The sequence below is a fragment of the Schistocerca piceifrons genome, chromosome 7 (genome assembly GCF_021461385.2).
Source record: "Schistocerca piceifrons isolate TAMUIC-IGC-003096 chromosome 7, iqSchPice1.1, whole genome shotgun sequence".
In the NCBI taxonomy this organism is placed as follows: Eukaryota; Metazoa; Arthropoda; class Insecta; order Orthoptera; family Acrididae; genus Schistocerca; species Schistocerca piceifrons.
Window position 1 is genome coordinate 226,261,733 of NC_060144.1, and position 16,340 is coordinate 226,278,072.

Genomic DNA, 16,340 nt, shown 5'->3' on the forward strand with positions numbered 1-16,340 from the left:
CCTTTACAGCTTAATGTAACACCCTGGAAGTTGTTTCCTGATGTCTGTGTTCTCCTCAATTTATTTATCTCGTCGGTACACATAATTTTCAAAATATTCCTGTAACACATCCCTCCTTCCATAGATTATGATTCACTTCCATGCAATAATATGCCTATACGTATGTTCGCAAAAATTTCTTAGTCGTATTGAGACCTGTGTTTGATTCCAGTAAACAATTTTTGGCAAGGGATACCTTCTTAGCTGGTGCTAGTCAGCTTCTTATATCCTAATTGCTCCATCAGTTCGTCTATCAAATAGATGATAGGGTAATAGGTTTTCTTTCGTGTAAGGTCCAAATCGTCCTATTTAACCCTACTTGTCGACGTAAATCTAGTAGAAAATTATTACAGTGAATAACTACGATTAATAATGTTTCTGCCACTGGAAAAAATCAAAATTTGAGATATTTAACTTGTGTTACACACCAAAGATTAAGATGTATTTAAGAATAAAGAATTATTTTGCAATGTAATCGGAGGAAGATCGTCCTGTAGTATAGGCCATCAGGCAGGTTTTATTAGTTTTCAAAACACAAATTTAAAAGCAAATAGTTAGGAAATCATTGTGCACTAGTATTTTAAAAAAGGCACATGGAGTTACGGAGAGAGCGAGTGAGAACTGTAGCCAGTGAGGAGCAACAGTGGAATCTTGCGGCATATTGCGTAGTCTGTGAGTGGCAGCATTTAGAGCCGCAACTGCAGACTGTTTCCTGGCGGTTCATCCTCCGATCGCGTAAATTACAAATGTAATTCAAGCCTCACGAACTGTAAACGGCACGATGTATGTTAAGAGGCTATTATTACGCCTCTGACTGCGTGATCTGTCAGAACAAGGATCTCGCCATGACGCTGGGCACGATATCTGTTTTGTTAGATACTAAATACTAGACGCGGAGGTTTAGAGTTGTGTATTCCAAGAAGTTGTTCTGAGTGAGGCCATGTTATTCTGTCGTATCTCGTTTAAAGACTGGATCCCAGATAAGAAACGGCGTATTATAATGTTTATCTCTGTTCTCTGCACCCAGCCTAAGTAACTCTCGTACATATCGTACAAAATAAACTAGGCAAAGACCATTGCCATCTGAACCTACATTAGTAATTACAAATTAAAAGGAGTGAAAATGAAGTTAAAATCATCCTAAAATACTTCCGGAACTAAAGAGTACACTATGTAAATTCTGTTTCCTCTCGGGAACACAAAGCAAATCGTTATTCAGTTTACATAACTTATTAATTAATAGTCTGTCACTACATTTGATTTCATACTTCGGTTTAGTTAACTGTTCTTGAATTTTAACTTTACAAATACATTAATACATTATGATCTCCACCTAGTTCTGTTTCTACGTTACTGTAAAACTAAGATGATTGGTAAATCCCAGAATTTAGCGGTGAAACCTTATATTTACCATCATGGTGTGATAACGGTTCGAAATTTCTAATTAGATGCATAGATTCCCAACTTTTAAGAAGAGGCATTAATAAATCTTAGGATTTACCCATGTGAACTGATAAGACTATATTCATTAAAAAAATCAACTTAATAGTAATTGAAATAGTTTCTACTAATTGTGAAATTACGTTATTTAAATATTCTTGCATTCCAGAGAGATTATAAAGATTAATACTGCATATTAATATTTGTCAAAAATGTTGTAAAGGACCTTACCTTGTGAATGATTAATTTACAACAAGATTGACTGTTGTGGCATTTAAAGTTACATAACTTGGAAGACAATTTGCACTAGCATTTTTAGTCGAATACTTTCTTAAAGAATTGCACTTTCTTAACCCTTTTCCTCCAAAGAAATAGTGTTTGGCAACCACTTCCCTTAAACTAATTTCTTCTTTTCCTAGTTCTTCGACGCTAATAAAATTTTCTTTGCCCATTGTAAATTGGCTTTTACTGTACAATGACTTCAGTTAATAAAATTTGTCATCCTGAATATTTCTCACCACTGCTATTATTTATGATGCATCAAATTCTGGCCAGTCTAAATCTGGTACTTTAATTGTCATGTTCTGCCCAATTGAAGGATTTGGAATTTTGAAGCTGCTTTCGTTTTCTTTGCTTGCTACTAAGGACTTTTTTTTGGCAGCCTCACTTTATTTACATTCTTGGAAGCTTTCAGCGTCTCATCACTACCATAAGTTGGTGTTGGTGCATCGGTGTTAACTGTCGTCAAATCCTGTGTCTCCGGTGCTCCTTCACCTGCTGGAGCCGCACTTTCTACCTGTGTTCTTTCTGTTCCCGTATTTGATTCACTGGAGTCAGTTCCTTGGCCCTCATCTTCCCTTTCTTGTGAGTGAGTCGTTATAGCCTTTAACTGTTTTCAAATCTTCTTCAATGTCTAAACTTAGTAAATAACGTGGAATAACTGAGCTGGCAACGCCCATTTTCATTGAACACCAAACATGTCTTCATATGGTGAACATCTGATCCCTTCATGAATAGCCGTATTTTTCATTTCTTGCACAAACGTTGACTCTTCAGACTATTTTGAAGTTTTGTTTGTTTCCATCCATACTGATGATATGCAGGGTGTCCACAATGAGACTCCAACATTTTAATATCCTATATATTTCTCATTTCATATGGTGGACCTGTGAATCCTGAAGGGGCAGACAGTGCAACTCAAAAAGTTTGTGGTGTGCAAATTTGATACGCCAAGTGGCCATAGTGGAGCTGCAATTATTGTTTTAGCAAAATGGAGGATATGAAGGAGCGAGCACAAGTGGTCTGGTGGTATGCAGAGACAAAATCGACGACCCAAGGCAAAGAAACTTTTATCGAGTTTACAACAAAGCGCCCCCGTCCCTCAAGACTATAAAGAAGTGGTGTAATCAGTATTTGGCTACCGAGAGTGTTGCGAAAGGGCTTGGTGGTGGTAAGCCAGGGATCAGCGAACATCATGTGGAACAAGTGCGGCGGTCATTCGAACGAAGTCCACAGAAGTCATTGCGACAGGCAGCACGAGATCTTCGTATGAAACGTTCAACAGTGCACAAAGTGCTTCATCAGCGACTACGTTTGTACGCATATAAAGTGCAGGTTGTGCAAGAAATCAAGCCTTATGATCGACCAAAGCCAGAATAATTTGCATGTGTCATGTTAGATCGCATTGCCGCGGACGAGACATTTTTATCACGAGTGATATATACCGACGAGGCAACCTTTCACGTGTCAGGGGCTGTCAATCGTCACAATGTGTGCATCTGGGGGTCCGAAAATCCACGTGAACCTAAGGAACACATACGCGGCAGTCCGAAAGTTAATGTGTGTTGTGGTTTGATGATAAATCGCATTGATGGGCCGTTTTTCTTTCAGGAGCCGATTGTGGATGGAGCCATCTACCTGGACATGTTGGAACAATTTGCCGTGCCCCAGATAACAGACCTGCAGCCAAATGTGATGTTTCAACAGGACGGTGCACCAGCCCACTGGAGCCTTCATGTCCGAAAATTTTTAAAGGACACATTCCCGCAACGATGGATTGGTCGTGGAGGACCAATTCCTTGGCCGCCACGTTCGCCCGACATAAACCCCCTCGATTTTTTCTTGTGGGGTTATGTGAAAGACCGGGTATACACTACACCAGTCAAGGACCTGGAAGACTTGAAACAGCACATAAGAATTGTCATCAACTCTGTCACAGAACAGATGCTCCGCAACAGATGGCACGAAATCGATCATAGTCTTGATATTCTTCGCGCTACCCGAGGCGCCCATGTTCAAGTGTTCTGAACCGTCCACCTGTGTGCGAAAACTTGATGAACTGCTGTATGATTTCCCTGTATTTGTTCGTCAATAAATTGTGTTTCCTCTCAGATTTTATGAGTTCAAATGTTGGAGTCTCATTGTGGACGCCCTGTACTTTCAGTGTCTTGATTTGCTCTTTCGACTAATCTCTGAGACTAACTGTCTGTCCCTCGGCTTCCAAGGACTATCTTTACGTCATTCCACAACTCACACAAAGTTCGGCCGCCATGGCGTATAGCAAGGTGGGTCTCCTATGTTACGTTAAAGAGTTTATCGAAACAGACGTAATAACGAATTTTCTCTTTTCCAACAGACACTGATGCTACGAGTTTCTCTTCACCTCCGGTGTCGATGACAATACGCCGCTTCAAACGTCTATAGTGAACAGATTCTTATTGTCAATGGTTTCTGCATTTGACCAATGTCCTTGCCGCAGAGGTAACACCGTTTCAGATCACCGAAGTTAAGCGCTGTCGGGCTTGGCTAGCATCTGGATAGGCGAGCGTTCGGGTCTCTCGAAAGCTGTTGGCAATCTGGGTGCAGTTAGTCCTTGTGACGCAAATTGAGGAACTACTTGACGGAGTATTAGGGGTTCCAGTCACAAAAACTGACAACGGCCCGGAGAGCGGTGTACTGACCACGTGTCCCCTCCATATCCGCATCGAGTACAACCTGTCGCCTGACACGGTGGTCGGACGATACCATTGGGCGTTCCGAGGCCTGGTCGGACGGAGGGAGAGAAGTTTTGCACTTTTGACTTTACTTTGTAGAATGTTATCTTGCTCAGCAGTTACATAGAGATTGTTGTCCTTATTTACTGATTCACTTAAGAGTTCACAAACTCTGTTAAGCAAGACATCACTCATTCTGATGCAGAGTTCCACAAGACACAGCACCAATAAAATGAATCGCAAGGACAACCGTACATGTGCGCACGATGCTCGAAGACACACAGCGGTGAGCGGACTGAGAGCAAAGAAACTGCCAACAGAAAAACATGTCCGAAACTCCACAGCAGAGTCTCCCATACAGCTTTTACCAATTTTCTTGGTAAATGTTCGAAATCAATGCACATAACAAGAAATCTAGAACTGTTAACACACCGCAATTGGAAACGTTAGGTTTTACCGGTACTTTCTAGGATTTATGAATCATCTTACTTTTACAATAAAAACTGCACCATTTACCAATTATTCATCAAAACAGCTGTACGATGTTACAGATACTCTGTTACACAACCTTTTATTTGTCGGTTAAGATTGTCTCCAGCTTCAGCACCACTGTATGTACACTACTAGCCATTAAAATTGCTAAACCACGATGATCTGCTACAGACGCGAAATTTAACCGACAGGAAGAAGATGCTGTGATATGTAAATGATTAGCTTTACAGAGCATTCACACAAGGTTGGCGCCGGTGCCGGCACCTACAACGTGCTGACATGAGGAAAGTTTCCAACCGATTTCTCATACACAAACAGCAGTTGACCGGCGTTGCCTGGTGAAACGTTGTTGTGATGCCTTGTGTAAGGAGGAGAAATGCGTACCATCACGTTCCCAACTTTGATAAAGGTCGGATTGTAGCTTATTGCGATTGCGGTTTATCATATCGCAACCTTGCTGCTCGCGTTGGTCGAGATCCCGTGACTGTTAGCAGAATATGCAATCGGTGGGTTCAGGAGGGTAACATGGATCGCCGTGCTGGATCCCAACGGCCTCGTATCACTAGCAGTCGAGATGACAGGCATCTTATCTGCCTGGCTGTAACGGATCGTGCAGCCACGTCTCGATCCCTTAGTCAACAAATGGGGACGTTTGAAAGACAACCGTCTGCACCAACAGTTCGACGACGTTTGCAGCAGCATGAACTATCAGCTCAGAGAAGACGGCTGCGGTTACCCTTGACGCTGCATCACAGACAGGAGCGCATGTGATGGTGTACTCAACGACGAACCTGGGTGCACGAATGGCAAAACGTCGTTGTTTCGGATGAGTCCAGGCTCTGTTTACAGCATCATGATGGTCGCATCTGTGTTTGGCGACATCACGGTAAACGCACGTTGGAAGCGTGTATTCGTCATCGCCATACTGGTTGTGTCACCCGGCGTGATGGTGTGAGGTGCCATTGGTTACACGTCTCGGTCATCTCTTGTTCGGACTGACGGCACTTTGAACAGTGGACGCTACATTTCAGACGTGTTACGACCCGTGGCTCTACCCTTTATTCGATCCTTGTGGAACCCTACATTTCAGCAGGATAATGCACGACCTCATGTTGCAGGTCCTGTAAAGCATTTCTGGATACAGAAACTGTTCGACTGCTGCCCTTGCCCTCACATTCTCCAGATCTCTCACCAATTGAAAACGTCTGGTCAATCGTGACCGAGCAACTGACTCAGTTCTAGTTATATATATTTGTCCAATGAATACTCCTTTGTCATCTGCATTTCTTCTTGGTGTAGCAATTTTAATGGCCAGTAGTGTATTATCTTGTATGTTGAACCACAGGTCATCTGTCGTTTAAATAATCAAACTGGTAGCGGCAACAAATCACTCTACACAGGGAGTTTCACAATTCCTATCGCATATTTCTGGGGGTTTTATAGAGGGCTTATTAGGTATAGTTTTGATAAGGAAGCCATGTCCGGAAAATTACCGTTTGGATGTAAAATAAGCCTGAAAATCGGTTCTCTTTCTAATCTCCCGTTTCACGTTCCACAAGCAGCGAAGTCTGTGAGCTGTGATCTGTGTGCTCTGCAACAGTCCATGGCACGGGAAATGTTTCGAGTGCTCGTCATAGGGTTCTCAGTCTGTGAACGTACCGTGAAGCGGAAGCTTTGAAAGTGAACCGATATTAAAACTTATTTTAGTTCCAAGCGCTGCATTTGCGGTCATTGGCTCCTTATCAAAATTTTATCGCCTGTATATGATCCGCAGAAACATGGTGCTTAGCAAATGATCCAAAACACACAGCCCCTTCGAATAATTACTAGAGTGATTTTTTTCCTGGTGTGAAATCGACGTCAGAGCATTAGCTACGACGGCAGCATGAAATAACGACTGTAAACAGCTGATGTGTCTTCGATAAGTCAGCTGTGAGCAGGCAGTGTTAAGTAGTGGTCATGCGGCCGTAGTGTGTCAGTGTCATTGTGTCACAAAAAGTGCAATGGAGCGACATCTCTAAATCAAATGTTCTGGACATTATCCGAAATGTTTTGAAGAATGAGAAAAGTGTGTGTAAAGTTCGTTCGCGCACACGTTGATTCCCGAAGGACGTATGAACGTAACACTTTGACGACAAAGTGCCAAAATTCACATGACGGATCAACGCTTTGAGACATAGAGGACATTCAAGGCCGTGTGACGATAGAGTTGAACTACGTCCCAACAAAGGACTTTTCTGACAGTTTCACATAGCTCTATTAGCTTTCTGTGCATACATTCACAGAAATTTCTTCCTCAAATTAAGTCTGTGTTTGATACCAGTAGACTCCTCTTGCCCAGGAACGTCCGCTTTGCCTGTGCTTATCTGGATTTTATGTCCGGCTTCCAAGGTAGTAGGATTCCTTAACTTCGTCTACTTCGTGATCCCAAGTTTTGATGTTAAATTTCTCCCGATTCGCATTTCTGCTACATCTCGTTACATTTGTTTTTTGACAGGTTTATTCTCAACCCATATTCTGTACTCGTTAGGCTGTTCATTACGCCCAACATATCCTGTATTTCTTTTTCACAGTCACTGAGGACAGCAATGTCTTCAATGAACCTTATCACTAAAGCCATTCCACCTTGAATTTTAATCCCATCCTTGAACCTATCTTCTATTTCTGTCATTGTGTCTTCGATATATAAATTGAACAGCAGGGGCGAAAGTCGCATCCCTGTTTTACACCGTTTTCAATCCGAGCACTTCCGTCTTGGTCTGCCAGTATTATTGTTCCCTCTTGGTTCTTGTACATATTGTATATTTCTCGTCGTTCCATATAGCGTACTCCTATTGTTCTAAGAATTTCCAAAACCTCACGCCATTTTACTGTGTCGAACTTTTGACGTATCGTACGAGCGTGTCCTAAAATCCTTAAGCCTTGTTTCATTATCAAGCGCAAAGTGAGAACTGCCTGTCTAGTGCCTTTATCTCCCCTAATGCCAAACTCATCGTCGACAAACTGATACTCCGTTTTCTATTCCAGTCTTCTGTATATATTCTTGTCACCAGCTTGGTTTCGTGAACTGTTAAGCTGATAGTTCGATAAGTTTTCCCAAACATCTGCCTGCGGAATTCTATGGCTGAACTGTGTAGATGATATTGTTCCGGAAATGCGATGGTAGATCGGCGGTTTCATAGATTCTACACACCATATTGAATATACTTTTGCTTGCCTCTTTCCCAAAGAATTTAGAAATCCCGATGGAATTTACCTATCCCTTGTGCCTTATTTGATCTCAAGTCTTCCTGAGTTCTATTGCAAACAGACCCTAATACTGGAATCTCTGTATCTTCCTTATCGACTTCAATTTATACTTCTGTCAAGTCAGCAGACAAGTCCTCCATCTCACAGAGGACTTCAGCATACTCTTTCCACCTACCTACTCTCCCTCCCTCCCTCTCTCTTTCTCTGTCTTGCTTCCAGAAGTGGAATTCCCATTGGACTCTTAATGTTGTCGGTCTTGCTTTCCATTTCACTGACGGTTGTTTTGACTTTTCTACATATTGAGTTAGTTCTTCCGGTGATCATTACTTTTCCGACTTCTCCGTATTTTTCCTGCATCCATTTCGTCTTTGCTTCCATACAATTCCAATTTATTTAATTCCTCAGCGATTTACATCGCTGCATTCCTATCTTTCCTTGATCATTTTTGTACCTCCTCCTCTCATCGATCAACTCTTGATCTGTCCACATCTTCAGCGAACATCAAATGCCTCACGGTATTCCTCAGTACTCCAGTATCTCACTTTCTTCCGGTCTGATTCTTTTCGATGATTTTCTTAATGTGCAGTCTATTCTTCATACTTAATAATGTGTGATTTGAGCCTCTGTCTGCCCCCGAGTACGCCTTACAATCCGGTACCTGATCAGTATCTCTGTCTAACGATAATGGGATCCAGTTGGAACTTTCCCGTATCTGCATGACTTTTTCAAGTATACCTCCTCCTCTTGTGAATCATGAATGGAATATTCACTGTTACTAATCTGAAATTTATTTCAGAGCTCAATTATTCTTTATCATGTCTCATTCCTATTACCAAGCCCATATTCTCACATAACCCTTTCTTCTGTTCCTTCGCTTACAACCGCGTTGCAATCCCCCATGTCTATTACGTTTTGCCGACCGCTGTGGCCAAGTGGTTCTAGGCGCTTCAATCCGGAACCACGCTGCTGCTACGGTCGCAGGTTCGAATCCTGCCTCGGGCATGGATGTGTGTGATGTCCATAGGTTGGTTAGGTTTATGTAGTTCTAAGTCTAGGGGACTGATGACCTTAGATGTTAAGTCCCATAGAGCCATCTGATTTGAATCTATTACGTTTTCATCTCCTTTACAAACTGAATTAGGTGTGCAATATCCGCACCTCTTTTCTCTATCGCTTCATCTGCTGCTTGCAACGTTGGCATGCATACCTGAAGTATCGCTATCGGCGTTGGTTTGTTGTCGAATCTGATGGGAAAACCATTTCACTAAAATGTTCATAGTTCTGCTCTAATTTCCTATTCATAGCGAAACTTAATACCGTTATGCCTTTTCCTACTGCTGTTGATATTACCCTCTATTCGTCTGACTAGAAATCCTTATCATCTTTCTACTTCACTTCATTAATCCTTACAACGTCTAGATTAAACCTATGCATTTCCCTTTTCAGATTTTCTAGATTTCCTACTACGTTCAAACTCCTCACATTCCATGATCCGACTTGTAGAACGTCATCCTGTCGTTGTTTATTGCATCTTATGCACGTGGTTACCTCCCCTTTGGCAGTTCCCTCCCAGGGAACCAAATGTGGGACTAATCCAGAATCTTTTGCCAATGGGCAGATCATCATGACACTTTTCCAGTTATAGGCCACATAACCTGTACACACATATTACGTGTCTTTAATGAAGTGGTTTCCATTGATTTCCGCATTCTCATGCCGTTGATCTTTTTAAGGTAGATTCCCATCTAACGGGAAAGAGATTACCATGAAAATCTGTCCGCCATTCCGGCCTCTTTGACAAGTTAATAGACAGGACTAGTTTGATTTCTTTTGCTGGAAGTTTTGGCCGCCATTTCTGGCGATTTTTGTTCAAAATTTAATCAATGGCGAGGGCGTTTAAATTAGTAGCTAAAGGCGCCACCCTTACGCCACGGGTGAGTCACAGTCAGAAGTTTATACACCCTGCCGGGAAAGAAACGATTAGTTCACATTAAAAGACGAAATCGATTTCAATCCGATGGTGGAATATGCAAGCTGAGGGATGGTTAATAATGGTTTCAACGTCAGCCGCCAACAGAGAGCTTAGTGGCATAGCTATCAGAGCACCTCCTGTGTCTACCTTGAATAGGGAATGTTCACAGCCAGAAGGCTCAGTAGGGTGCACACTTATTAAGCAAGCAGGCAACCATTCCATGGATTTGCGCTCGTGCTTCCTACAGCCAAATGGGAGAATTGCAAAGGAGTGAAATTGTGGCCTTCCGAGAGACGGGCTGGTTTTTACGGAGAACTGCCACGTAAGTTGGACATGCTGCGTCAGTTGTGTAACGAAGTTGTTGTCAATGGTCAAGTCAACACGCTCGCACCTGTAGATGAGGTTCTTGATGTCCACGCAGCACGGACGCCTGCCAGGATCGTCGTTTTGTAAGACCACTAGTGGCAGGTCGTACAGTTATCGCAGCAAAGATAAAAGGGATCAGTCCAGAGAACCGGTTAGTAGCAGTATGACTAAGGGCACTCACACCTCTAGCCTGTCTTCCACTCACGCCACTGCATCCACGTGCTCAGCTCGACTGGAACCGTCAAAGGATCACTTGGAAGATTGAATGGAGCGCCGTGGTCTCCTGCGATGAAAGCACAGTCTGCCTTCACGCCAGTGATAGTGGTTGGCGCGTACGACGTAGGCCTGGTGAGTGCTGTCTCGCAGAGAGCATTCATTCATTGACATACTGGGGTGCAAAAGGCTACAACTGACGTTCACCTTTAGTGTTTCTGGAGAGGACGTTAACCACCACTCGGTCCCTGCAGAATGCTGTTAGACCAGTTCTTGTGCTGGTTTTGCAACAGGAAGATGATCTGTTGTTCCAACAGGACAAAGCTCGCACATACACTGCCTAAGAAACTCATCGTGCTCTCCAAGAGTTGCAGCAACTTCCCTGGCACTCTATCTCCGGACCTGTCTCCAGTCGAGAACGTGTGGGACATGATGGGACTTCAAGTGACTCGTACTGCTTGTCAACAAAGAATTCTGAGAGAACTACGTGCAAAAGTCGAGCAATCGTAGCATAACGTACCTCAGGACAGTATCCGCCATCTTTAGGATTGATTGAATACCAGAGTCACCGCCTGGATTGATACCCATGGAGGCTACACCAAGTGACTGGTACCTCAAAACGTCTTATTCCATTGATCGGTAAATGTCGTCATTTCATGTACTCCATATGCAGCGTTCCAGCAATAAATATTTAGTGAATTGGAAAGCTCTAAAAGAGGATGGTACTTATTTCTCGACGGTGTGTGGTGTTAAACATACAGGTGTATATTTACTGGGGAAGAGATCAAAAATTTTTGTTGCAGCATTGTGCGTCTCTTTCAGTGCTAAATACAACTTCAATGTGGAGTTACGAATGTCATTTTTCTTTCAAGTCCTGTAATTATGTACATCTTTATTTCTTTTGAGCTGCAATGGATCATTTACAACGAACTTCACGAGGGTAAAAGATACTGGCAAACTCCTTAAACAGATGTTTACAAGATGATCATGGGTCAGCAACACATATTATTCATACATTACATTGTTCACGGACGAAGACTTTCTTTCTTAGCTATGAATTACTCCAAACTATGTCATACGATATTATTGAATGAAAATATGTAAAATATACCAGCTTAGTGATTTGTCTTTCTCAAACATTTGCAATGATTCTAAGGGCAAATGTTGTTGGGATTAGTTGTTTTAGATATTATAAAATATGCTTTTCCCAGTTTAAATTCTTTTCAACATGGACAGATGAAAATACTGAAGTATCCACTCTATTACTTTCTCACAGTTTGTTAAACTCATCATTAGTATAGTCCCTCTAGCTGTGGAGAACTGTATATATTGTGTCTTTTTGAAATTGACAGTGAGGCGATTCGCAGAAAACCAGACAATGACACTGTAAAGTACATTGTTTATCATTTCTTCTGTTGCTGTAGATTGATTACGCTGCTGGTGTCATCCACGAAAAGAACTAACTCTGCCAATTTTCTATTAGACAGAAGATCGTTTACATATATGATGAACACTACCGGACCTAAGACTGAGCCTTCGGGAACTTCATGCTTAATTTCTCCCTAGTCATAAGAATCCCCTCTGATTACATTGGTTGAATTAGTACGTACAACTTTCTGATTTGTTTGGTTAGACTTTATTATAAATTTCATAAAATCTCAGTTCGCCTAGGAGGATAGTGTGGTTTACACGGTCATATGTATTAGATAAGTCGCAGAAAGTACCAACCGGTGGTACTTTGTTGTTTAATAATCGTAAAATGTGGTGAGTGAAAGTGTAAATGGCATTCTAAATAAGACAACACTTCTCAAATCCTAACCATGATTTATTGAGGATATTATTGTTGCTCAAATGATGTTACCACGATACATCTACCGGAAATACCATTTATACTATCCCCCACTAATAAAGTAGAATCCCAACTCCACTACTGCTGGGAATAAATCTGTCCTGGTTGTCCAAGAATGTGGAAACATAGAGCCAGTGTTCGTAGAATTTTTGTACTTTACAGACTTAAATATTTGTGCCTTGTTGCTCTTCTTTAGCAACATTTCTTAACGTCCACAGAGTTCTACAAAATTCAGCATGGATCAAGTAACAGCAACCATGAAGTTTATTTGGCTTCCAGATATGAACAACAAAACGGATGAGATGCAGTGAACTATCTGGCCACATGAGAGTTTCCATCTTCACACTAGGTGTAAACAATGGAGCGCCATCTTGAAGATATGCACGTACGTAGATATCAAAGAGTCTGCCTGCTACACCCTTCGTTATCTGGCACGATTTCTCACAGCTACAACATAGCTTGAGCTGAGGTCGCTTCTTTGATTCTGGCAGTCTGTAACATAGTTCCCATGGCATCAAACGAGCCCTTCATTTAAAAAATAAAAAAAACGTTTGTCTTTTGGTGTCACCGCCAGACACCACACTTGCTAGGTGGTAGCTTTTAAATCGGCCGCGGTCAGTTAGTATACGTCGGACCCGCGTGTCGCCACTGTCAGTGATTGCAGACCGAGCGCCGCCACACGGCAGGTCTAGAGAGACTTCCTAGCACTCGCCCCAGTTGTACAGCCGACTTTCCTAGCGATGGTTCACTGACAAATTACGCTCTCATTTGCCGAGACGATAGTTAGCATAGCCTTCAGCTACGTCATTTGCTACGACCTAGCAAGGCGCCATTATCAACTGCTATTTATCTTGTGATGCATGTACCATCAGACCGATGTTCACCAATTACGGATTAAAGTTAAGTATTCCCGAAGCTACGTACTATTTTTGCTACTATAAAGACCTTGTCATTTTCCAGACCTCACGCCATCCTGCGTGAGCTTAAATGCATGCCTTTCAGCTACCTCGTAGTGGCTTGGCTGTCTCGCCAAGTCACAACAGTTTGGCGCCGAGGATTGGCGACGAGCCAATTCGCGTTTGTACCAATACAGACTGATTTACTTGTGTAATGGCTTCGCCACCATTTCGAGATGTACTGTCCGAATTTTATCGCTTACAGAATCAGCAGACGCAGGCTTTATTGGATGCCCTTGGACAGCTCGTCCAGGGTCAACGAGCAATGCAAAACGATGCAGCCGCCGCCGCTCCACCACTCCTGCAGCCACAACACGCAGTTGCACCACCTTTTCGTCCTTTTGATGCTGCACTGGAAAGCTGGACAGAGTGGTCACGCCAATTTGGATTCCATCTCGCCACCTACAGAATTCAAGATAACGAGCAGCAGCCTTTCTTATTATCGTGCGTCGGCGTGTCCACGTACCATGTGATAGTCAAATTGTTTCCCTGACGCGACGTAGCAACTGTGTCCTACGACGAAATTTTGTCTGCATTGAATGCATATTTCAGAGAATCAGTCAATGTAGTTGCAAAAAGGTATACCTTGTTTCGTACAAAACGTATGGCCGGTCAGACTAATAGGGAGTGGGTTGCAACTTTGCAAGGCCTTACTAGGGATTGTGCTTTTGAGTGTGAATGTGGACTTCCTTATTCAGATACTATGGTACGTGATGCAATTGCACAGAACGTTTCTGATGTTCATATAAGGGAACAGATTTTGAAACTAGTCAATCCCTCCCTTCAACAAGTGATAGACATATTGGATCGGCAGGACACACTTGACTTTGTTCAGGAATCATTTGAAACTTCACCAGCCGTGTGTCACATTAACCAGCCCGCCGGGCGAGCTGCACGGAACAGTAAACAGTCCTCGCGCCCGGCCGCGCCAAAGCCGCCAAGCTCTCAGACACGTGTGCCGTGCAAGCAAACAAATACAGTGCTAAAATCATGCCCGCAGTGTGCTACTAGACATTCGCGTGAGAACTGCCCGTCACGCCAGGCTATTTGCTTTTTCTGTAATAAAAAAAGACATGTTCAAAGTGTTTGCCAGAAAAAGCTCAGAACGGACACTCACAACCATTCCAGGCCCTTTGCTTCGCGCCGGAATCGGAATCGAACCCAGACTACTCAGGCTCGTGAACCTTCGCCCATGGAAATTCATGTAGTTCATTCCACTCCACCGAGTACCACTCTCTCTAACAGTGACTGTGTTTGTCCCACGAATAGTGTGCGTCGACATCGCCGGAAATCCCGTCAAGTCGCAAGTGATTCTGTACCAGTGTCAGTTCACGTTGCACGAGTCAGTCGCTCTTGTCGTCAGCAGGACAATAAACTTTTTGTAGACTTGGACACTCATGGCAACGTGATACCATTCCAGCTCGATACCGGAGCTGCAGTTTCCTTGATCAATCACGACACGTACAAACAGCTGGGCACACCTCCGTTGCGTGCCACAAATGTTAAGCTCAGCAGTTATTCAGGACAAGCAATCCCTGTGTTAGGACAGTGCAGCCTTCTTGCAACATACAAAGGACAAACAAAACTTGTGTCATTGTATGTCCTTCGTTCTTCTTCTGCAGTGAACTTGTTTGGTTTAGATTTATTTCAGTTGTTTAACTTGTCTATAGTAAAGCAGGTCCTCTCAGTGAACCAGACTGTGCCTTCAGCAAGTGTTACTCGTCTATGTGAAGAATTTGCAGACATTTTTGCACCGGGCCTTGGTTGCGCTAAGAACTATAAAGCACATTTGGAACTGAAAGTAAACGCGCAACCGAAATTTTTCAGAGCGCGCAATGTTCCCCACGCATTGCGTGATGAGGTCGCAAGAACATTACACGATTTGGAATCCAAAGGTGTAATTGAACGTGTACAGACTTCTCTCTGGGATCACCCTTAGTAATTTTGCAAAAGCCTTCCGGAGAATTGAGATTTTGTGTGAGCTTCAAGGCAACAGTGAATCCACAACTAGTGATCGCAACTTTTCCTTTACCTCGCCCGGAAGATCTTTTTGACAAACTGTGCCCGGGTAAATACTTTTCGAAGTTGGACCTAGCAGATGCGTACTTGCAAATACCGGTGGACGAAGAATCCCAGCGCGTCTTGGTGGTTAACACGCATCTTGGTTTGTACCGATTCAAACGATTGCCATTCGGGTGTGCATCCGCCCCTGCATTGCTGTTTGTGCGTCGGTCCCTACTGCAGCAAACTATCTGGACGATATTGCGATCTCCGGAAAGACGGAAGAAGAAGATTTAGCCAATCTCAGGACATTATTTCAGGTCTTGCGACAAAATGGTCTTCGCTTGCGGAAGGACAAATGTGTGTTTTTTGCTCGGGACTTACCCTACCTGGGCCATGTACTCAATGCCCAAGGCATACATCCGAGTCCAGAGCACCTCCGTGCCATACAAGACTTACCTTCGCCGCAGAATTTGAAGCAGCTACAGAGTGTGCTGGGAAAAATAAATTATTATCATCGCTATGTGCGCCACGCCTCTTCCATTTCAGCTCCGCTTCATCGCTTACGCCGTAAAGGTGTTCCGTTCGTCTGGACGACGGAATGCGAACGCGCCTTTCGCCAGTTGAAATCGGCGTGGCTTTCCAATACTTGCCTTACACCATTCGATCCTCGGAAGCCCCTTTTGTTGATGGTGGATGCATCGGATTTCGGGATCGGTGCTGTGCTTGCGCACAAAGATGGATAGCACGATCGCCCTATTGCCTTTGCG